Source organism: Euprymna scolopes, chromosome 36 (assembly GCF_053919585.1).
Source record: "Euprymna scolopes isolate OS-2025 chromosome 36, ASM5391958v1, whole genome shotgun sequence".
NCBI classification, from domain to species: domain Eukaryota; kingdom Metazoa; phylum Mollusca; class Cephalopoda; order Sepiida; family Sepiolidae; genus Euprymna; species Euprymna scolopes.
Window position 1 is genome coordinate 17,916,547 of NC_136517.1, and position 23,510 is coordinate 17,940,056.

Sequence of the window (23,510 nt, forward strand, 5' to 3'; positions counted from 1 at the left end):
GGAAAAGAAAGTGAAAAAAATATCTGACTTCTTACCTCTACTCCATAATGCAACCGGAAGTGTAAAGCGTTTAAATTAAATGTAGTCAATCAGAAAGATGACTTGCAGAAACCTCTCACGAAGGTCAGTTTTAATGTAGGGGAAAAGCAGATCCCCCCCAAAAAGGGGGCACTCTGGCAGTATCCAGATAAATAGTAAGTGTCTTAGTATGAAGGGTTTCCCCTACATTGATCAAGGACCAATTACAGAACAGATACCATGCGGCCAGAAGGCCAGGTGTTTTCATTCGATTCGTTTCACTTTATTTATACAAAAAAGACAAAGAAACACTCAAAATGTCAGCACAGAGAGAATTTTTAAAAACTCCATCCAAAAAAAAAAGATAGACACAATATCCGTTTGTGAATCTGAGATATTACGATCTAGGAAGTATGCGAAAACTTCTCCCGGAATCTAACCGACACGAAAACACCCAGCCAAAAAGTCTTTTGTAGGCATACATAAACACTCGCGCTCATTTTGCCTTTTATATATTAAATTTTTTGTTTGTACATCTTTAAACTTAAAAAAGGTAGACAACTTCTATTATATTCTTCACTTAAAATTAAATCATACCCTTGCTGACTTATTTTGAAGTGATCGCTAAAAAATGTTTCAGTACCAGTTGTACGGGCTGTACTATGATTACTTTGCCAATAACATGGTACAACAATAACAAATGGAAACTGGCTAGTCAGAAGCAAATTTTGATTTGTCAGGTTAAATGCTGTTTGGGTCTGACTTAGAAAATCCAACAAGATGACTTTATGTTAGATATATAAAATGAAACAAGTCATTTTATCTTAAATGGATTCTTGAAGATATACTGCAATGTGGCTGAGAGTTCTATCGAACTACAGCACAAAAGGAAGTGATTACCTTTCAATACAAGATTGCTGACAGGAGATTCCTGACTTGCTCGATACGGGTTCTTGACTGTAATGCTATCCGCATAAGACGTTATCAGCTTAATATTTTATACTAAGCTGGATAAGTCTCGCCAATCCGAAGACCAATATCCAGATGATTATCAAAATACAAATTCTTTTGTCTCGCTCCCATTCTGTGTAGATAATCTCTTGAACAATTAACATTTTTCCACCTTTTAAGGATGAGACTCGATAGAATTATTCCAATCACAATATTCCGATGATGCAACTTCATCCAGCTTATGATATCAAGCAACACCAACTTGCATGTCTACCGCACAGAGCAGCGTTGCTATAGGATGTATCTGTCCTGTCTATGTGCAACCTTCTTGAGGAAGAGTGAAGTAGTCATTGCTTTTTGTCTTGGCATTTACAGATGTTTTGTTTTTTTAAATTTATTTATTTATTTTCTTTTACTCATGTTCACCCCTAACAAGGCATATCACCACTTGGACGTAAGGGGCTCCTATTTGGGACCATGCCTAGGATGGATTAACAAGCTGTTGATTTACATTACATTTGAATTTCTGTATATCAGTAAAGACAGTGGAGCAGGCAGCAGGAAGGGGATTCCAAAGTCTAACCGTTTGAGGGAAGAAACTATTAGAGTAGAAAGCTTTCTGGCATTTAGGGACCTCAACAGTGAAGGGGTGAGATTTTGTTGCTAAGCAGGTTATCACAATATTTTGAGGATGCAACTTTATTCAGCTTATGACATCTAAATACATCGATTTGCATGTATACCACACAGAGGAGCGTGGTTATAAGATGTATTCGTTCTATGCAACCTTCTTGATGAAGAGTGCTTACAAATAGTAGTTGCTTTTTGTCTTGGCATATCGATCTGCTAACTTTACAGAGGTTGTTGAATAACTAATAATCTAATTTACCAAATTTCCACTACTAACAATTATTACGATATTGTTCCATTGATTACTGTACACTCAATAACCCTTATCCTCAAAAGGACTCTGGACCTTGATAAGTGGTGATTCCTTTGTAAAAAAAAAAAAAAAAAAAAAAAGGTTTACTTTGGTAAGATTTCTCAAACTAAAAATAGTGGGTATTGATGAGGTATCGAAAGTGCTTAGACACTCTATTGAAAAGAGCAATGGTCTTTATTTTAAAGTGAAACCTGCTCCGTGACAATTGAAGACGTGTTGCATAGAGAGAAACGACATGAGAATATGATGGATGTGTAATGCAAATTTTATAGACAAGCTTAGACCTAATCATCTCGCGGGAAGGGGATTAAATCTGAACAACATAGAAGTGTGCCAAAAAAGAGTTTGTATGGTTACATTGAAAGAATAGATGAAAGTTCTAGAGTTGATAAATGTAGAACAGTTGAGGTAACAGGGTCAGTTGATAGGGAAAGGCCAATGAAAATATGGGAATTGATAAAGAAGGATATGAGAAAACGAGGGATAAATAAAAACTTGTCTAGAGATAGGTTAGTTTGGAGGTCAATTTCTAAAAGCTGTCTAACCATGAGCTTGTAAAACAGACGTTAAGCCACTGCTGCCAACAAAAATGTCAAAACTGCCACCATTACTATTCGTATAGCGAAACCTTAACAAGCGTCAATCTTATGTCTTCAGCTGCAGACGTTGGATCAGTTGCACACATTTTCGAGATTTGTAAGATACAAAAAAAGGTTTCTTTTTTCAACCAGTGGCTGTGTGGAGGACTTGTTGAGTGATGGCTCATTTGATGGAGTCATTTTTTGTAGAATGTTGAACACACGTTATGTCGGAGAGACAAAATGGAAATTTCAAAGATCTTTGCCTGCCGTTGCGTGGAAATCGCTGCATTCCAGTTTCTAATCTGAATGCGATTTATTTTTAAATGAACTCCTGCAAGGACAACAGAACCAGCTACCTTTTCAAACTATTGATTTAACTAGGGCTGCGGAGCCAGAGTTAGGGTAAATTCATTGATTGAGAAGTCAAAGATCGTAAAAATTGGCCGATGGGAAGGGGCGGTAAATATTTGATGAAAAATGTCACACACACACACACACACACACACACACACACACACACACACACACACACACACACACAGAGAGAGAGAAAAAAAAACATTTTCAACCAAGTGTCATTATTTTTTTTTTTTTTTTCATTTATTTAGATTTTGTTAAACTGACATGTGAAATGTCATGGATCAGTGCGTTGAAATAATTACATCCAAATAAGTAACAGCTGACGACTATTGCTTAAGGATATGAACCCAGTGTCATGTTGAGACATGTGGGCGAGTTGTAACTTTAAAAATTGAATAAGCTTTGTTATTATAACTTATAATATTTAACATTGTAAAATAAATATGGTTTCATTGATTTTTAAAAAAAATTTTTTTTTTTTTTTTTTTTAATTCTTGTCAACATTTCAGAACATACCGATTATAATAAAATTACTTTGATGAGGATAATAAAGGAGAAGAAAGTTTCCAAGGAATATTAATTTCACAAACAATCTCTAGTCGCATGCATATCTCGATCATGGGAAAATGACAGAGCTTAGCGTTCCCAAATAATCACCCACTTAGTGCTGGCCAGGCTCCACATCACTTAACTTTGGTGATCTAATGAGAACCAGTGTGTCAGCTTTGTTATAACATTCAAATCTGTGAAATAATTACTATATATATATATATATCTATATAAATAAATAAAAGGTACTTTGCATGTGAGCGAGTTTCCTATGGACTCTGAAACGGCTGGGCCAATTTATTTTTTTAATTTTACACAAACATACTTTATGTGTCTGAGAGTGTTTTTAGATAAGTTTTATATTGGAATGTCTCTGATAAATATCGAAAATCGATAATCAGAAAGAAATAACATCTGATTAAAGAAGGAACAGTCCACTTTTGACCAAAGTTAACCCCCTTATAGAGCCTAACATCATTTGAGAAGTTTTATCACTACATAAGCAAAAGAGCTCGGTATATAAAATCAACAGTAGATTCTTTGATAAGACAGAGGTTCAAAATGAAGGTTTCTGTTGAGAGCCCAATTGAACCATGATACTTGACTTTTGCATTTTAAACTTTAATTCAAGCCATTATATAAAGATAATTTTATAAAATCGACTGTAGATTCTCTACAGTGCAATGTAAACCACAATGTATTGTGTATTGTGAATCGAGTAACTGCAGTGAAGCTTCCCCTACGCATTACGATGAATTCCCAACTAGAGCAGGCAATCAATCGATTTGATTAAAAAAAAAAATAAATAAAAAATAGATGATTTCACCGATTTTGATGACAATAAGAGTATTACAATTGTGGAACATTCATCAATCTTAATTCAATCCCGGGGAACGTCGAGTCTCCCTGCTATTGTTTACATAAATATGGTTTCATTGATTTTTAAAATGTAATTTTTTTTTCCATTCTCCTTATAAAAACAATATATCTAAAAAAAAATAAATAAATAAATAAACATGCTTTGATGCTGATAATAATAACTATGCTAAAACTGATAATTTCATTTGCATGACGGACACTGAGAACACACTTTCCTGCTTCGATAACGAACTGGTAAAAGCTGATGTGATATTAGCCTTGGTCAGGCTATGTCAGTTTTCTTCGAAGGAGGAAATTCATAGGGAATATGAAATTCACAAGTGGTCTCTAGTCGCACGTATATCCTGGTCATGGGAAGATGACCAATGCCTAGCATTTCCAAATGGGCACCCATCTAGTACTGACCAAGTTCCACACTGCTTAACTTTGGTGATCTAATGAGAACTGATGTGTCTGCGACAGTGCCATACAGAGTACAAAATACATTTCACAATCTAATGAGAGGGGGGGGGACGATCTTTTCTCTTTCCTAGAGCTCCTTTCTCACAGAACAGATCTTGCTAATCTTTCTCTGCTCTATTATTTTCATGGTAGATGATCGACTGAGCTCCAATCTCTGGCTCCTCTTTGTAAAACATTCAGAGCAAGAACTCGTTTCGCTCTACAAATGTTGCAGTGAGCTTTCCTTTCTGTGTGTAACAGTGCATATGAGCACTTGGGAAAATAGCAGGAGCAGCAAAGGATGGCTGGCTTGCAAAGAGATTAGCAGCAGCAGCAGTTGCCGAAAAATGCACATATGCAAATTAGGAACTATGCACGAGGAGAAAAAGGAAAATAAGGAGAAAAAATGCACCACGTGGTCAGAGGAAAGAAAATGGACATGAATGAGTTGTCTTGCGGGTCGCAGGAAGAAAAGTGCACGCTGGGTGAGATGGACAATGTCGAGAGACTTAAGTGGTGTCAAGACGAGAAAGTAACAGTAATAAAAACTTGTTTGAAAGAAAAAAATGTCGACCCAGATTTTTTATTTACTTCTTTTCTTTGTAATGGCTACATTAAGAAAACGTAATTTCTTTGAACGGAGTTTAATTCTAAGAACTTCACATATGTAGAACACATTACCACGGGACTGCATCCCTGCTGATTACAACATGGTAGTCAGCAAGTCCAATGTCAACAAATTCTTACCAAATCGTTATAGATTTTGCCTTTTTCACCTGCCATTTCCAATCCTTTCCTAGTTTTTTTTTTATCATCCAATTGACAATCTCATTAAATCTTAGCCTCGAGTGGCTTTTAATCTTGATAAGTAGTGCGTGATTATTATAACATAAGAAATATTTCCTTATTATTAATTAACATCTTTTGTCGAAAATGATGAGAAAAATAAAATCATGCTTCTTCAGCATTCGCACTAACATTCGCATAAAAATAGAATTATGTCAGTAACGACTTTTAAATAAAACGTTACTTTTATTTGGAGTGGAGAGAGTTGTCTGACTTGCTATTTACTTTCATGCTTCCCTTAGCATTCGAAATGTTTTCCTGCAGTGATTAGATAAAAAGGCACACTTTTTACTTTATAAATTTTGTATGAGGAAACATGCGGAAATGTACGAGGAAAGTTTATATACAAATAAATATAGTGTGGTCTTTATTATAATGTGGTGGATATATACAGCGTGTCCAAAAAGTCATTGAAGGTTTGGAGCTTAAATAGATTCTTTATTTTTTATATCTTTCTGTAATTTTAACACAATCTAAGACATTGGTAAATCTTTAAAAAAAAAATTTTTAAATGCAAAATTCAAACAATCTTTATTTATGAAAAATGTCTTAAATGTTTCCTATTTTCAACTTCATATATCATCCCCCTCTTTTCGATTGACTAGCCTTAATTTAAACCTTCACCACTTCCGGCTTAGTAATGGACGCAACAGCAAAGACGTCACGTTTTTTTTTTACGTTCTTTTCCTTCTTCGCGGTACGGGTTCGAGCCTGCCTGCCTACTACCACTTTTTTTTTTTTTTTTTTTCTTCTTTCTTGCTCAACACACACCGGCAACGCCGGGCACCCAGGCTAGTTATATATGAGAGAGAAATACCAATTTAAAAAAAAGTTTTAATTACTATTGTAATAATAATCTTTAAAATGTTTGTTATTATAAAGCTTTGTTAATTTATTAAGCACTATGGAAATACATATCTAAAAATTTCCCCTTCAAAGATATCATTTGCGATCTTGATTTTATTTTTTAAGTTCTAAAATTGCTATTTAAAAAAAAGCAACAAAAAAAAAAAAAAAAAGAAAAGCCTGTCTCTTTAGATTGGACAAATAAAAAAAAAAAAAAAAACGCCTACAGATAAAGAAATATGTAAGATGCCAAAGCACAACTGATCAATGCATCGCGATCCAACATTCGAAAAATAGTTCAAGGTTAATTGCTTGCTCACTATCAAATTCTTGCAGTTTGCAAAGCGCACTGCGATTGAAAGTTAAAAGTGGGGGACATTAATCGCTATTGTTGTGCTTCCAGGCCTGGAACATATCTATTATATAAAGGGAAATTTTATTTATTTATGTATGTCGAGCTAAAAAAAAAAAAACAACCTAAAACAAAAGAACAATACAGTTTGTATATATTTTGAATCAGCGTTGCCCCGGATGAATAACTGTTGAAATTTAAAATAAAAATATTTGTTCTTTGAAGGTCAACTGGGCTAGGTTTCATTGAGAGGAGGGTGGTCGATTTTTCAGCCGTTTTATTTACTAACTTAGAAAATAAATGGCAACTCATGATTCAAGGAACAGCCAAGTTCATTTGCTTATTTTAAAATTGGAAAATCAGAAGGGATAGTTCCAGGGAATTCGCCACGAATCAGAAGTTCAGCAAAAACCGTAAGTAAAAAAACAACCAGTATTTTCATGTTCTTTTTCATTAGAAGTTGAAATGGGATTCTTATTCAAAATAAGAGATAGTTAAAGAGGCATCTAATATATAAAGTAAAGGTAGTCAGTTTCTTGTGGTTATTTTTGTGACATTCTTCTAACATCTATTATAGAACCAAAGGAAAGACTGAGAGAAACATCACTGGAAAAGTTGTTTTTTTTCACCCCATATTCACCCAAAACAAGCTTGAACGTAAGAGGATACCGTTTACGACAATATCTACACAAATATTATGTGGAGTTGAACAGCGAGATCCCTATTCACATTACATTTAAATTTCTGCATGTCAGTACAGTCAAAAGTAGGAGGCAGGGAAAGAATTTCAAAGTCTAGCAGTCAGAGAGAAGTAGATTGGTTGGTTGGTTGTTTTACGGCATATCAACCCTTTTCAGGTTATTTAATGCCAAATCCAGTGATTTTGAAGAAAAATTTTTTAATAGAATGTATTTGTTTTTTTTTCAAGTTGGTTTCTATTTAACTCATAGTTGGAACCCTAACAGGTATTACCACTCTGGGTCAGAGTGGACCTGGGAGCAATGGCAATTAAAGGGTGGCTCCACACTCCCCAAAGCCCGCAAGCTGGGGCCTCACCATGGGATATAGTTTAAGGTCATATCCAGGACCGAGGGAAGTAGAAGTAAAAGTTAAAATAGAAGGCTTTCCGGCATCTAGGGATTTCTACAATGAAGGGGCAGAATTTTGCAGCTTGCTGGGTTAGTCAGGGGCATGTATGCTGAGGAGACACAAGTGCAATGCAGATCACATTCCATTAAAATACTTGTAAAACAGGCACAGAGTTGCAACATTGCGGTGATGGGACAGTGGTTGGAGTTTGGTTGAGTGAACAACAATTTCTGCTGTTATATCATTTTATATCACCACTATGATAACTACCTCTGTCACCATTATGACTACTATGAAAACGAAATCTGTCAATTAACAACACAGCTGTTTACAAGATTTTTGTCAATAATGATAGGCAATCAGTTGAGATCAAAGTAATCTATATATATAAAAGCAAAAATGCATGTATGAATGTATGTATGTGTGTTCGCTTTTTCTGTGTGTCAACAAAAGGCTTTTTTCAGAGAAGCGGTCGCTCGCTTCACAACTTTTAAAAACTTTTTATATCACATATAAATCATAATATCTCACAGTTAACAACAAAGCTCGCCTGTCTATTTAATTTGCTCGATTTCGGGAAGATAAATATTCAATATTTGTCGCTCGCCGCATGTGGGTTAGTCTTTTTCCTATAACATTTTGGAGGAGGGAAAAAAAGCGTTCAGCAGTAAATGAATACTATCCCACAGTCAAACTTAACCTCATTAACTCATTAAAACGGGCACCTGCTAAATCCAAGTAATTAAATAAATTCAAATGTGTTTCCGTTAGCATCTCGCGGTGGGGCAATGGTTAACGTCGCACGTTTTTTGTTTTTTTTACACACTTTAATTTACAACTTTACCTCAATGGTTCGGGTTCAATCCTCATACTTACTTTTTTTTTTTTTTAACACACACCTACAAACACCCGGGCAACGCCAGGTACCCCTCGCTAGTTTCCCATATAATGATAAAATTTTCTATGTTTTCAGCCCTGTAGGATAAATAAGCGTTTATCTTATCTGCGGAGAATTCTTGGAAAGACAAAATTACAAACAATGCTGTGCTTGCAAGGGCTAGTATCCCCTCCATGTTCAACCTCCTTCGTCAAAGATGCCTACGCTGGATAGGTCATGTGCATCGCACGAACAATGGCAGAATACCAACAGGCATTCTCTATATGATGAACTCACCAGTCAAAAGGAAAATTAGTCATCTTTACCTCCTCTATGTCGACATGTACAAACACAAAATGAAAGCATGTGATATTGACTCTACCAGCTGTAAGTTCAAAGCTAAAGTCCTCAACATCTGGAGACAAATGGTAACCAAACTGACTGACTGACTGACCACTAGCGAAAGAGTCATCGCAGAACAGGCAGAAACCAAAAGACTATTCAGGAAGGCCAGTCAACAAAACTCAACAGACCACCAATACTATGCACGGATCTACACCTGCAATATCTGCAATCAACAATGTAGATCAAAGACAGGCTTATTTAGCCACAGAAGACGGTATTCAATCACCCCTACAGGTGCAACCTCATAGTCTTTTAGACTAACAGAGGCCAACAACATCTAATAACAGCATTAAATATGTTTGTTATTATAAGAAATTAGTATTGTATACATAATATAGAGTTAGATATGAATTACTAGCATGGGTGCCTGGCGTTGCCCGGGTGTTTGGAGGTGTGTGTTGAACAAAAAAAAAAAGTGGTAGTAGGAAGGCAGGCTCGAACCCATACTGTGAAGGAGGAAAAGAACGAGAAAAAAACATGACGTACTTACTGTTATGACCACCGCCAAACTGGAAGTGACGCAGGTTTAAAGTAAGGCTAGACAATCAAAAAGAGGGGATGACTTTCGGAAATATCGGCAGAATTAAAAAGCGACCCCTTCTTGTAGAAAAGTGGCCAGTTGAAGGTGAAGAAATTAATGTTTTTAACCAATTTTTTTGGTATTTGTTGTCTCAAGGGTCGAGCTTCAAAACGATACTGATCTTGGGAAAATCCGTCACCTCTGTCAAAAGTTTTAGGTAGACATGCAAACATACATACATTTATATATTCGTAGCCATAATTTTCAACCCAAACCGATTAAAAAGCTTTCCCTATCTCTGAATACCCTTTATGTAAAATTTCAAATGTTTAGACCAGAAATTGTCTGAGTAATTTGGTAGAGATCACAGAGGTCAAATCTTTTTAAACTTTGACCCCTATTATGACCCCTTAACATTTATTGTTTTGGTCTCAAATCAAGTTATTAAGTTAGATCCATGTCCAAGGAATCTATATCTAAAATTTCAATTTTTTGTACCCAAAATTGGTGAAGGAGTTTGGTAGAGTTCTCAAAGGTCAAATCGTTGAACTTTGGTGCCTTAACAGCAAAATTTCTGGCCAAAAACGGATTACAAAGATTTTCCCAAATCTCAAGGCCCTGAATATCAAATTTCGAGTCTGTAGACTGAAAATTGACAGAGTTATTTTGTAGGGAAATGTACACAGACAGACACACACACAGGCAGACACTTTCATATCCAGGACCTTTAACAAAGGTGTTCAACAACAAAATGAAATTGAATTACACAACAGAAGTGAAAAATCTGCTAAAAAAAAAAAAAAAAAAAATGACTGCTATCCATCCAGTCTGGCTGCAGCCGAGATTGAACTCACTACACAAGTTTGTAATGTAATTTAAATCTTGACAGTAGTTGAATACTTGATGCTTCGCCAAAGCTATCAAGGGTATTTTTTATCGTGATGCCATCACTAGATGAGGTGCCTATCACAACTTAAGAGAATCCCATCTACTCTCAAGAGAAGGATAGGCCGCATCAGTTTCTCAACCTGGTATTTTACCTCACTGTACATACAGAGCCTTGCCTTCCCAAATGATCACCTATCTGGTACTGGCCAATTCAATGTTGCTTAACTTTGGTGATCTGGCGAGAACCGATGTGTCAACGTGACTGTGCCGTATATGACTTATGGTCGGTTTTAAAAATCTGGGCTGACTCCTGCAAGAATTTAATGATTCCTATTCCCTTCCCTAAAGATGGAAAATCAGTTTAGTTTAGAAGGGTGCGAAAAGAGAGAAAGAGAGAGAAAGGAAAACAAACAAAGAGGGAGAGGGGGGCTGCAAATTTAGATGATCGGAAATACAGTTGACCAGCACCTGTCCAACTTTGTCTTCAACTGATCTGCTGTTGGTGCAGTGACAACCTCAGGCGGAAGTCTATTCCAGGGAGCCAATATGTGAATGGAAAATATGGCTTTTCGTTAGTTTAGCCGAAATCTCCACAAAAAAATGCAATACAGACTTCTACAAAAATTACCAATCTCAGAATCGGTTTTAAAAATGTGACTCCTGACTGCAACTTTCCATCTCCGTTAAAACGGTTTGTCTGGGAATAAACCTATGTCGTCACAAACTTAAGCCAAAATCATTCCATATGGAACTTCACCATTTTACGTTTGCTGATTAAGTATTGATTAAAGATCAAAGTGCATTGATAATTGAGCCATTTAAATTACGACGACAACTTGATGGGACAAATTCTCGATTGTTCAAAGCAATTTTAAAATCATTGATTTCTAATCTCGAGACATGCGAGACACAAAGATTTGCTGTTGATCTGCGAGCTGAAAAGAGGAGACAAATTTCCTTGTGTCTTATCTGCTAATAGCAGAAAAGCTTGTACGCGCAAGTAAATCGACAATAAGCAGTGAATGTTCTTTGCCATTTTTGCCGTTCTAATTGCAGATTATTACATACTATTTGCAAATGAAATGGAAAGTATTATCAATTCTATGTAACGAAGATCTGTTGAGATCTCAAAAAGCATCATGCCACCTACTTGGCGACAGTTTACCCAATTTAAGCAGAGATTGGAATACATTAGTGATCGGACGATTCTAATACAGGGTGAAATGATAAAATTGTCGCCCTAGAAAAGACGATATGATTCCATTTCCATTTGATGTCTGAAAGTGACACGATGTTCAACGAACAAAATTGGAGGTACGCCGCTGTAGTACAACTCATGCTCTCTACCAATCCAAGTTATGACAACAGGACCATTGCCAGCACCCTCAAAATGCATCGCTGGATTGCCACAAATAACAGATGTGCAAGCATGATGACAAACATGATGAAAACAAAGTTTTCGGCCACGGTTATGATTTTGATGTGGTTTCAAGTGAGAGCCACATCATGCCACCTCACATCTTAGAAGTCGGCTTAAAATTCAACACCAAAGTGTACCTAGGTGTATCGAAGAGTGTGGTGATCCCCTGGTGCAATCAGGTGGCTGTTGGCAAACCCTGGGTGTAGCAGCAGAACTCAGCGCCGGTTCAAAGAGACTCAGGCTTGGCTTCAGAAGGAGTGCTACGACTTTGTACCCTTCTCTTACTGGGCTCCCCTCCTCCTCCCCGATCTGAACTCGCTGGACTACTTCGTTTGGTCATATGTTGAGAACATCACCAACATGACCTCTCACAGCATCAAAGCTAGCTTGATCACTGCCATCTGCTGAGTATTCGCTGAGCTTCCACAGGTGCTTGTGGAAAGGGCATGCCCCCAGTTCCGGACCTGTATCGAGTCAGTAATTGAGGCTGAAGGTAGCTACATTGAATAAATGTCGGCTGTACTACATAATCAAGTTACCTGAATTGATTTTTTCAATACAAGTTTTAAAATAAAGCTGTGTTTTCTTTAGGGTGACAACTTTATTGTTTCACCCTGTATTTTTTCCGATTCTGATACAATTATTAATTTTGATTATTTTATAACCTCTATATATTTAGCTATAGAGCTTTTTTCTTTTAACTTTGATTACTGTAAAAACATGTAATATATGCAAACTAAAAAATACACTGAGGGGTGGGGTGATAACATAGGTTTTAGTTTCCAATAAATATACATTATTTTATCATTAGTGCCGCAAGGGAAGATTTAAGTTTTGAACAAAAAAAAATAAATAAAAATAAAAGTATCTTTGGCATTGGAAAATAGGTAAAAAAAAAAAATGTTCTGGATGCACCCAAGGTCCAAACTCTGGCACCTTATCAATTTTGTCATCGTCAGACACTGATCTGCATGACGTGCTCTTGACCAGTGCCATGCATCATGTTGAATGCTCCACTGATCACCGCCTGATTTGCTCAAGTTTCTAGCTAAACGTATGTCCACCCACCCGTCGGCAGAAACCAAAACAGTGACTCGACCTGTCTTCTCTACAAGATCTGGCAATCCCAGCCAAATTGTGTGATGCCATTGTCGAGTCCAACCCTACCTTCCCCCCTGCTACTGTCTCAGCAGTGACCACAACTACCCTCACAGCAGAATGGCAAGAAATCTCAATCGCTCTTAATGGTGCATCAGAATCCATCCTTGGCTACTCTGAGAGGCGACACAAGGACTTACTCGACGATTGTGCAGTGAACATCAGATCCCTCATACATGAGAAAAATACCGCTCATGATGCCCTTCTTAAACATCCAGCATCTTCCACACTCCGCAAGCGTTTCTCGTCCCTCTGTGCCATGGTGCAGCGAGAATTGCATCGAATCGAGAATGAATAGTGGCTGAAGAAGGCTAGGGAACTCCAAAGTCGTGCAGACTTTTGCGACACCCATGGTTGCCACAAGGCAGTAAAGATCCATGACACAAGGCAATGTTCACCCGACTTCTAGTGACTGTTGTCTATCTTGTCATCCCAGAATCACAATATGGCTTTCATTGAGAGCGTAGTAACACGGATATGATTTTGTTACTCATCTCCTCCAGGAGAAGTGTCGTGAACAGCATCGTGAGCTCTATTTGGCCTCAGTAGATCTAACCAAGGCCTTTGACACTGAACCATGAGCTGTCATGAAACATCCTCCAGAAGTTTGATCGCCCTCCTACTTTCTTGTCTGTCCTCCAGGCATTTAAGAAAATCGCTTTGTACGGGATAGAAAGTGGTATATAGTCATAAAGAAGTGCTCAATATCCTGAGAATAGCTTATCTCTCCCCTCCTATAATCTGATTATCTTAGTTTAAATATTGAAAATAATAAAAATAAATTGCAAATCAACAGTAACTCATGTTGCAAAGAAAAATTAATTTACTTTTTATTAGTTACTTTTGGTGGGGGGGGGGGGGGGAACATTACCCGGTGGTTAAAAAAAAAAAAAAAAAAAATGATGCATGCTGAGCACAAGCTCACAAAAGTTTGCAAGCGAACATGTTATCGATGGGATTATGATGACACAGATGTTATGACGTTGCAAATTTATGTTTTTAAAATGAAACAATGAAACGACTGTTTGCATATGTGTGGTTTACAAACAGTGTTGAAAGCAAGGTTTTTACCTGACCGCCCTTTTAAAACAAAACATTTCTACATGAAATAATTGATAATTTTTCCAATTTTTCGATATTATGTGTCTGAGAGATCGCCCTTTCTAATGGTACAATGTTCGTACTGCTTTGATGCGGATGACAAAAGTTTTTAGTATACAAACACACATCCACACACAGACGTTTGCCCTTTATATAATAGACTAGCATGTGTACCCGGCGTTTCTTGGAGAGATGATATAGTAAGGCTATTGAGAAACAAACCCCTTTAAAAAAAAAATAGATAAAATAAAATTTAATTATACGAGCACAAAAAAAAATTAGCTGCAGTAGCCAAGCTCGAACCTGTAGCATGAAAGAGGAAAAGGAGGTGAAAAAAAGCAACGTGTGAGCTGTCTCACCCACACAACGTGTGACATCACAGGCCTTTGAAATAACATCTTTTCTACGTATATCGAGATCGCAAGGAGTGAGTAACTTTACAAAAATGTTGACACAAAAACTGACCACTCCTTGCAAAAGACGACCCAATTGACAGTCAAAGAATTAATCATTTTGGCAATTTTTTTTATATTTGTCATCCAAAAGATCGATCTTTCTAATGATACCAATTTTGTCAGTGTTTGTTGCGGGTGTCAAAAGTTTTTAGCATACATACAAACACACACAGACAACTTTCCTTCATATAATAGACTAGCGAGGGGTACCTGGCATTGCCCGGGTGTTTGGAGGTGTGTGTGGGGGGTGGGGGGGGTTAAAAAACAAAAAGTAAGTATGAGGATCGAACCTGAACCCTTGAGGTAAAGTTGTGAAAAAAAAAATGTGCGACGTTAACCATTGCCCCACCGCGACATGCTTACGGAAACACATTTGAATTTATTTAATTACTTGGATTTAGCAGATGCTCGTTTTAATGAGTTAATGAGGTCAAGTTTGACTGCGGGATTTCATTTACTGCTGAACGCTTTTTTTTTCCCCCAAGACGTTATAGGAAAAAGACTAACTCACATGCGGCGAGCGACAACTATTGAATATTTATCTTCCCGAAATCGAGCAAATTAAATAGACAGGCGAGCTTCGTTGTTGTGAGATATTACGATTTATATGTGATATAAAAAGTTTTAAAAAGTTGTGAAGCGAGCGACCGCTTCTCTGAAAGAAGCCTTTTGTAGACACACAGAAAAAGCGAACACATACATACATTTTCGCTTTTGTATTTATAGACTAGCGGGGGTGCCCAGCGTTGCCGAGTGTTTAGGTGATGTGGTAAGGAACCAGAGGGGTAGTCAAAACAACAGTAGAGAGAGGGGGGAGTGTCCATTGTCCAGGTGTGTGTCGCTGGTGTAATAAGGAACCTGGGGGACGGGGGGGGGGGGTAGTAGCAGGAGGGGGGTCAAAACAACAGTAGGCAAAGGTGTTTATAAAAAAAAAACAGTGGTAGTAGGCAGGCAGGCTCAAACCCGTAATGCGAAGGAGAAACAAAAGGTTAAAAATCGTGACATCTTAGCCAATGTCTCCATCGCCCGACCGAAGTTCTGAACACTGAAATTAAGCATAGTCAATCCAATAACTTGTGAAAATGTTGATGCAAAAACCGACCCCTCCTTGTAGAAAACTGATGAGTCGAGGGCGAAGGAGTTAATGTTTTTGACCAATTTTGCAATATTTGTCATCTGAAATATTTGTCATAAAAAAAAAACACAAAAAAAAACTAACGTAAGGCAAACGAATGATGTTAAATGTAAAAATCGAAAAAACAAAAGAAAACAGAAAAACGAATGTTAAAACTAAAAACCAAAAAAAAAAAAAAAAAAAATGTGAAAAATGGCTTAAATACGCCTGTTTCGATATTAAAATTTAAAAATATCGGTGGTTACCCGGGTGTTTTTGGGTATGTGTTTGTACGGTCGAAAAAAAAAAAACAACAAAAAAAAACAGAAAAACGAATATTACGTGAAAAATGGCTTAAATAACCCTGCTTCAATATTTAAATTTAAAAAAAAAAAAAAAAAAAAAAGAAGACATCTCACACCACGATTCGAACCCAAAATGTTTAGATAATGACCCAACGCTCTAACCAACTGAGCTAACACGACGTACATGAAATTTAGTCAGTTCTTCAACTATTTAAACTAAATCAGGTCATGACGTCATCTGACGCATGCGTAGAACCGATCTCGTCATGATAGGACGGTTTTTGTCGACTTCCCCCCCCCTGTAGAAAATTGTTGATTTCAGGGTGAAAAAATTAACGTTTTTGGCCAATTTTTCGATATTTTTCAGGCGAAGGATGGAGCTTCAATATGATACCAAGTTTGTTAATTTTTGTTCTGTCTGTCGAAAGTTTATATCGGACACACAAACACACATACATACATACATACATACATACACACATTTTCGCTTTTATATATATATAGATAATTTATAAATTCATTTAGTTATGCCTTGTTTGGAGTGAAAAAGAAGCGTAAAAAAGTTTGTTTTCTTTTTAATTTAAAAAAAACAAAAAACTAATCGAATTAACTTATTCAAATTAAAATCAACATAAACTCATGTTAAGAAAAATTCATGTAATTTTTAGTTTAGAATGGAAAACATCAGAAATAAATTTTTTTTAAAAATTACACACACACACACACACACACAAATGCTGAATTAATCTCAGAGCAAATCACGAAAAGACATCCATTCGCCCCCCCCCCTCCCCGTACACAGTTCCCGCTCCACCCAGTGGTGGAGGTAAATGAGATGTGCTAACCTTTAGGCAAAGCAAAACATAAAGAAGTGACCCTGTCATGTATTTGTTGTTAATCATAATGATTGATGCTTAATCCAAATCTGGACTCAAATCAATACTCAACCATTGATTGAACTGAAGCGGAAGGGAGGAGGCGGGGGAGGGGGAAGCCGAGAAGAAGGAATCAAATTTGATCTGATGCGAAACTCATAAGCGAAAAATGGTTCAAGGAGATGATGGGTTTATTTCTAGCAAGGTTCAACTTTATCTAAAAACAGATCGATATATACGACCAAATTATCTATTATTATTGTCTTATAATATAAATTTGTGGGATGTAATGTTGACAGACCGGAAGTTGAATGATGTCATCATATTGACTTAAAATATTAATGAATGACAACTGCATCTAAACAGTACTATGTTTAATGTTCGTTTTTCTTTTGATATCTCTAAAGATTCAATTTTGATTTTATTCCATAAGAAAAAGAAAATATTTAAAAATAAAAAAAACTAAAGAAAATAATTAGCTTTTATTATTAAAGATTTCGATTAAAATAATAATTAAAAAAAAAAAAAAAATCAGTTCTATGATTCAACTCTTTTTTTTTTAATGGCCAGAAAGAAACATTTTATGAACCATGGTATTAGTCAACATTTAGATGTACTCTAAACTACTTTCCTTTCTTCCAGGACTGGAGGGCATTGGGGGAGGGGGGGTCTTTAGGATCACTCCCAATTGTCTGCCTTGAATTCTAACCAGAGAAAAAGAGCAACAAAGCTTTCTACTTTTACCCAGTAACAGTTACAGTTTAAAGTAATGTTCACTCCAAACAAGGCATGTAAGAGACTACTATTTAGAATCCTGTTCAGCTGTAACGAAGTAAGGGTGTGGGGAGGTTGATGCCCCCCCCCCCCCGTTAGGAAGAAAGACAAAACCACTTGGTGTCAAGTTGTTTATTTAAGAATCACGAGAACTCTGTGCTAAAGGTTAAAAGAAAAACTGTATTTACTGTTTATTTGAGTTCGATCAGATCTTTGAAGCGAGCGATTGTTTTTTTAGAAATGATGATTCAGATTATGGATTGAGAGCAGAATTTCTAAACAAAGAGAAATAATATCCGCGTGATGTTCAGAGGGCGAACATGAATGTTTATATATATATATCAACAAGTTAGAGAGATACGGGGGAATGCGCAGAAGACAGACTCTCAGATGGACAGATAGAGAGAACACAGAAAGTCAGAGCAGAGTGGGCTTTTGACTTAAAACACATTTCTTCAGATACCCAGAGACCGACACTCCACAAGGTACAAGCTGACGCCTTCGACCATATTCTTAGAATGATAACACATCGCTTCCTTCAGGACTCTGAAAGAATTATAAGAACTGTACTTTTTTTTTTTAATATATATTTGTGTGCAGAATCATTTTATCCTTTTTTCTTTTACTACACTAAAAATCCACGGCTCTCGTTTGACGACGTTCGTCGTTAAGAGGGTACACAACGAATTGGTCCAGGATATATATCTAGATGATCAACCGATAATTTGGTCACTTCCCCATACCAGTAACTTTAGACGGCCAAGAATTATCACCAGCAGTGGAAGGGTTCGAAGGTCGACGATCGTCCTCAACCAACTGTTGAAGGAGTGGGGGTGACACAGCGGGTAGGACGGGGGGGGGCTATGAATATTAATAACAACATTTTTACACAACATTATTGCTCACAGGGACTCGTGGCATTACAGTAGTCTGTAGAGTTTGGAGAATTATGGCTCACAGCACCGGATCTCTTTGCGAGGGGAACTTTTTTCCTGGTTAACCATTTTGTTCCATATGCATGTAGCCTTTTGCTGACAGAGGTTTACTCATCAAGCGGGAGTGAAAAATGGATTCCTTTCCCTTAGAGTTTGAGCATTTATGTTCGTCAACTCACACTATTTCATGTGGTTTATCTCATTCTTCTCCATACCCTGTTGCGCCTTTTTCTGGTTCCCCCATGCTGGTAGCAGAGGGAGCACACCTTTTGCTTCTTTGGAGTCAGGTTGTTTGTAGCGTTACTACGACAGACAAAAAAAGTAAAATTCAGTTCTAAGTGGCACTCTTTCTGAGGTTGAAGGTTCAATCTTTAGTGTGGGTGGTACTCAGAATACAATTATGATTAACTTCAGATTTCTTCCCGGTCATGACTGAGAGAACAAAAGCATGCTCCCCTCATGGATTAAATAAAGGGTTACATTCGAAATTCTGTGTTGATTCCAGAGTTCAACAAAACACCTGAAAGTTGGCGGTCACATCAGCCAAAACGTTGTGGAAATAAAATTCAAGCTGAGAATAGTAGTTCAGATAATACAAATTTACTGACAAACTTAGCCTTCGTCCTTGAATGGCCAATGGGCCTTGATAACTGGTGACTCATAAGTAGAAATAAAAAATATTGTGTGCCCATATAATAGAAAAAAAAAATCACAGCATATTTTTATGGTTTCTAAACTTCATACAATTTTTATGATAAAAGTTACTTGGAAAATGACAGTTGTTTTCTTGTTATGCTTAATAAAATATACTAATACTTCAAGTCAGCTTCTGCTGATAATCTGCATGTTGCTTGGCAGACAGATACACACCACAAATTACACATATGTAATTAAAGAATTTGCTCCATTTACAAAAAGATATTTTGTAGACGTTGTGAAACAAAAAACTAGCATTTCTCAGACAAATTTTGATTCACAACTTACAAACAGTTTTTATGATTAAATTCACTAAGGAAATTAAAAAATTAAAAAGAAAAAACAAAACAGTTGTTGTCCATTACTAATAGTTCAAATCAGTTGGTGCTTGTGTTAGCATTCGCTTGAATATATACTGAATTACCTCCCTTTGAGTCACATGACAAAGAAAAGTTGTTAGATATTGGGTGAGTAGTATAAAAAATGATTAGGCCTTCGGGCCAAGATCAAAGTGTAATATCTGTCCTGATGCTACACTTAAGTAAATTGGTCCTTGGTCGATGGAGGGGAACCCCTCTGTACTGAGAGGATGTCAGAGTTCCCCCTTTTTGCTCTTGTTTTAGGGGAGCTGCCCCCCCCCAACATTAAAAACGAATTTGTGTCACATTTGCTTTCGTGGGAAAGCAAATAAATACCTAAAATGATTAGTTGAGAATACCACTGAATTAAAAATCAATCAGGGTCAACTCAATTAACTTAAGGTGAGGATTGTTACACGATGGGATTTAATAGAAAACATATGACATCCCCCAAGGTTTAAAGTGAGAATGAGAGAGAGATGAAAACAATCTAGTTAAGATTAAATATTGGTTATCTATCTTTTTCTGTCTGTCTATCCTTTGTCTCCTCACTTGTTGGGAACAAAGATCAAGTTGAATAAACCTCCTGTCTTCTAGCAGTTTTGTCTTGTTTTAGCCGTATTGAAAGTATAAATGAGGAACTTCGATTTTAGAACGGCAAGCTCTCAGTCTGGAAGGATCACATGAAAAGGCATAAAGAGAAAACCTGTAGCTATCAAGGTCTGACTACAAATTGTGAACTCAAATATTTCTACAATGATTGCGTCCACTTGCTTTTTTACATGTATATGACACAACAGCCATTTATACGTACAGATATTGTAACAGAGACAACATATATTATTATTCTAAAAATAAAACGATATTAAATCCCGCAAAGATTTTAATCCGAAACAATAAAAACGAGGAAATAATTCCGAAAAACAAAATAAAATGTTGGCATTTCAAAATAGAGGCTGCAATTTTGAGGCAATTGTTTATTTATTTTTTTTTTTTGCTGTATTTTTTTAACTGCAGATTATTGTCAACCACCATGTTTAGAGACATGCGACTGAGGACCATCAGTGAATTTAATGTTCCCTAGAAACTTTCTCCTTTGGAGGAAGTTAGCTCTACCCACACAGGGTGTATACTGCACAAGAACAAGCAGAAGACTCTTTTTAAATCAAAATGAGCAAGAAAAAAAATTATTGCTCCTCTATTATACTTTAACTAGCAGGAATACCTGGTGCTGCTCAGGATTGAATAAGAAACTGTCTTTTATACCTAATAACTGATAACACATACTTTGGTTTTTTTTGTTGTTTTTTTTTTTGTTGTTTTTTTTTTTTTGCATTTTATAACATTCTATTAGTGGGGCAGGTTAAAGAATATGGATTTCAATAATGACATTTATAATCTTTATCTTGAGTTCTAGCATTTCCTGGGAATCGATGACAACACTTGTGCATGAAATTCTGCTCAAGTCATACAATCAAATTTAGTGTTCGACTGAATACTCCAAAAAACAATTTTGGAGTATCCAGTCGAACAATATATTTGATTGTAAATTTCAACTTACAGTTATAATTTCTTTTCTCTTATAATAAGCTCTATCTTCTATTGTGTGTGTATTGAGCTTTTTTATTTGGTTGGGATTAAAATATCTATATACAAATACTGGTATTTATATTAGCTTGAAGTTTATCATATCAGGTAAACACTACATCTCCTTTGATTTCGGTCTTTTATTTCAGCTGGCGTGTGTATAGAACGGCGCCCAAATGTTGTTGTCCAACTATATTCTTCTCAAATGCTTTCTATTGGTGACTGAACAACAACGTTTGGACGTCATTCTATACAAAACACCAGCTGAAATAAAAAAGATTGCTCGGTGAATGGAAAAGATATCCAAAAAAAAAAAAAAAAAAAAATTGGAAAAACAGAATAACTCGTGTTCAATCAGGCGTGCTTGCTAAAATATACAAATATAATTCCAGATTCCTATTTTTATTTTATTTTAAAGTTAATGAGTTCCTATTTTTCTGATGAGTCAGCACAAAAAAAGATTAAAAACATTGAATGGTTCTGCACTACAAAACAGGACAGGTGCTGTCAAGAATTGAACATTTTAACATGCTGAAAGAAATAAATGGTAAGATGGACGACATCTTGGAATTTGGAATATAGACTTTTTGTCATATATATATATATATATATATATATATATATATATATATATATACACTTTTAATAAGATGTGAATTGCATGTTTCTATTTCTTACCAAGGGGAAGTAAATCTCATAAAGGATCAGGTGGCATTTCCAATTGTTGATGAAGAAGAGACGATGATGTGTTTGGAGATGATCAAAGATGGAAGCAAAAATGGAACAATTGTTTACAGCAAGATGAAGAAAGAATTCATCGTCTACAAAAGGAAAAAGAAAAAAAGAAAAAATGTAAGCAATTTTTATAAGATGAAGTTTTAAAAGGTTTTTTTTTTTAAGTTTTAAATTTTCCATCACAACAAAAAATTCAAATATAAATAATTATAAAAATATTTTTCTTAGATACGACGAACAATGTCTACAATTTTAAATCAAGTCTGACGTTAGCAGCACAAATACTCTATAGAATATTCTGAAATTTAAAAAAAAAAAAAAAAAAAAAAAGTCCAAATCTAATCCAAAAAATCTTATTTACTAGTGTTGCCCGGATCAAGTTTAAGTTCTATTAGCACACACCTGCTATACTAAGGATATTGAGAAGTTTTTCATTATTATATGTAAACTCCTTCATTACCCTCACAACAATTTCAAAAATAAGAGAACGGATATGTAATCGCCCCACCCCACCCCAAAAAAGAAGTAGATGACAACCTCCCCACTAGATATTTCAGCAGAAGGGATACAAAGAGAAGCACTTTTTGTTGCCCGTGCGCTGGAATCCCTTCTTAAAAAAAAAAACAAATACAAGATAATAAATAAAACAACTTCTCTTTCAATCAAAATAGCAGTGAGTGCCCATGCGACCGGCCAAAAAAAGAAAGAAAGAAAGGAAGAGCCACGGCAGCTGGGGGCAAAGCTGAAATGCGAAAGAGGAAAAGAAGGGAAAAAGTTACTGGCAAACATGCTTGCTCTTATAGCCACAACTGCTTATGACATCATGACGCTGCAAAATTATGTTTTTTAAACAGTTTTAGTTTGATACGTGTGTGTGTGACTTGCAAAAAAAGCGTTTCTAAAAAATGTTTTTTTTTGACATGGAGGTCACCACTTATCAAGGCCCGGAAGCCACTTGGGGATAAGGGTTATTGCGTGTACAGGTATCAATGGGATAGTATCATAGTAATCGTTAGTATTGGGGATTTGATAAAGTGTTCTTACTTAAGGGGGTGGTTCATCAGAAATTTGTTTATGTTGGACTTGAAGACATCTAAGTTATAGTTAGGTGAGAAACAGGCAAACGGAAGAGAGTTCCACAGTCGTGCACTTCTAAGAAAGAAGCTTTGCTTATGGAATCTCCGCTTTGATTTAGGCACAGATAAAGAGTGGGGAAAATTAATGACAGTGGTTTCAGCTAGACGGGTATTTATTGTGAAAGATTGGTGAGAGGGGACCAGAGATTGGTGGTTCAATTGATTGCTACAGAATTAATCTTTTTTTTTTTTTTCTAATTTTCACATATTATGCATCCAAGGCATTGTTCTTTCAGATGGTTCCGGTTTCGACCTGATTGGATGCAGCTGACAAAAGTTTTTATCAGACATACAAACACACAAACAGGTCTCCTT

At 36.2% G+C, this 23,510-nt stretch overlaps 1 protein-coding gene across 6 annotated transcripts in view; it reads right to left on the minus strand.

Moving 5' to 3' along the window:
* The window catches only part of LOC145260367 (uncharacterized), a 341,973-nt gene that overhangs the window by 172,738 nt on the left and 145,725 nt on the right, over positions 1–23,510 (minus strand). For 5 of the 6 annotated variants that reach the window (XR_013864279.1, XM_080118307.1, XM_080118301.1 and 2 more), the window contains exon 2: positions 22,003–22,145. The exons of the other annotated variant lie outside the window; for it this stretch is intronic. The gene's annotated coding sequence lies outside the window, so the exon portion shown is untranslated. The remainder of the gene's footprint in view (positions 1–22,002; positions 22,146–23,510) is intronic. 6 annotated transcript variants of the gene reach the window in all.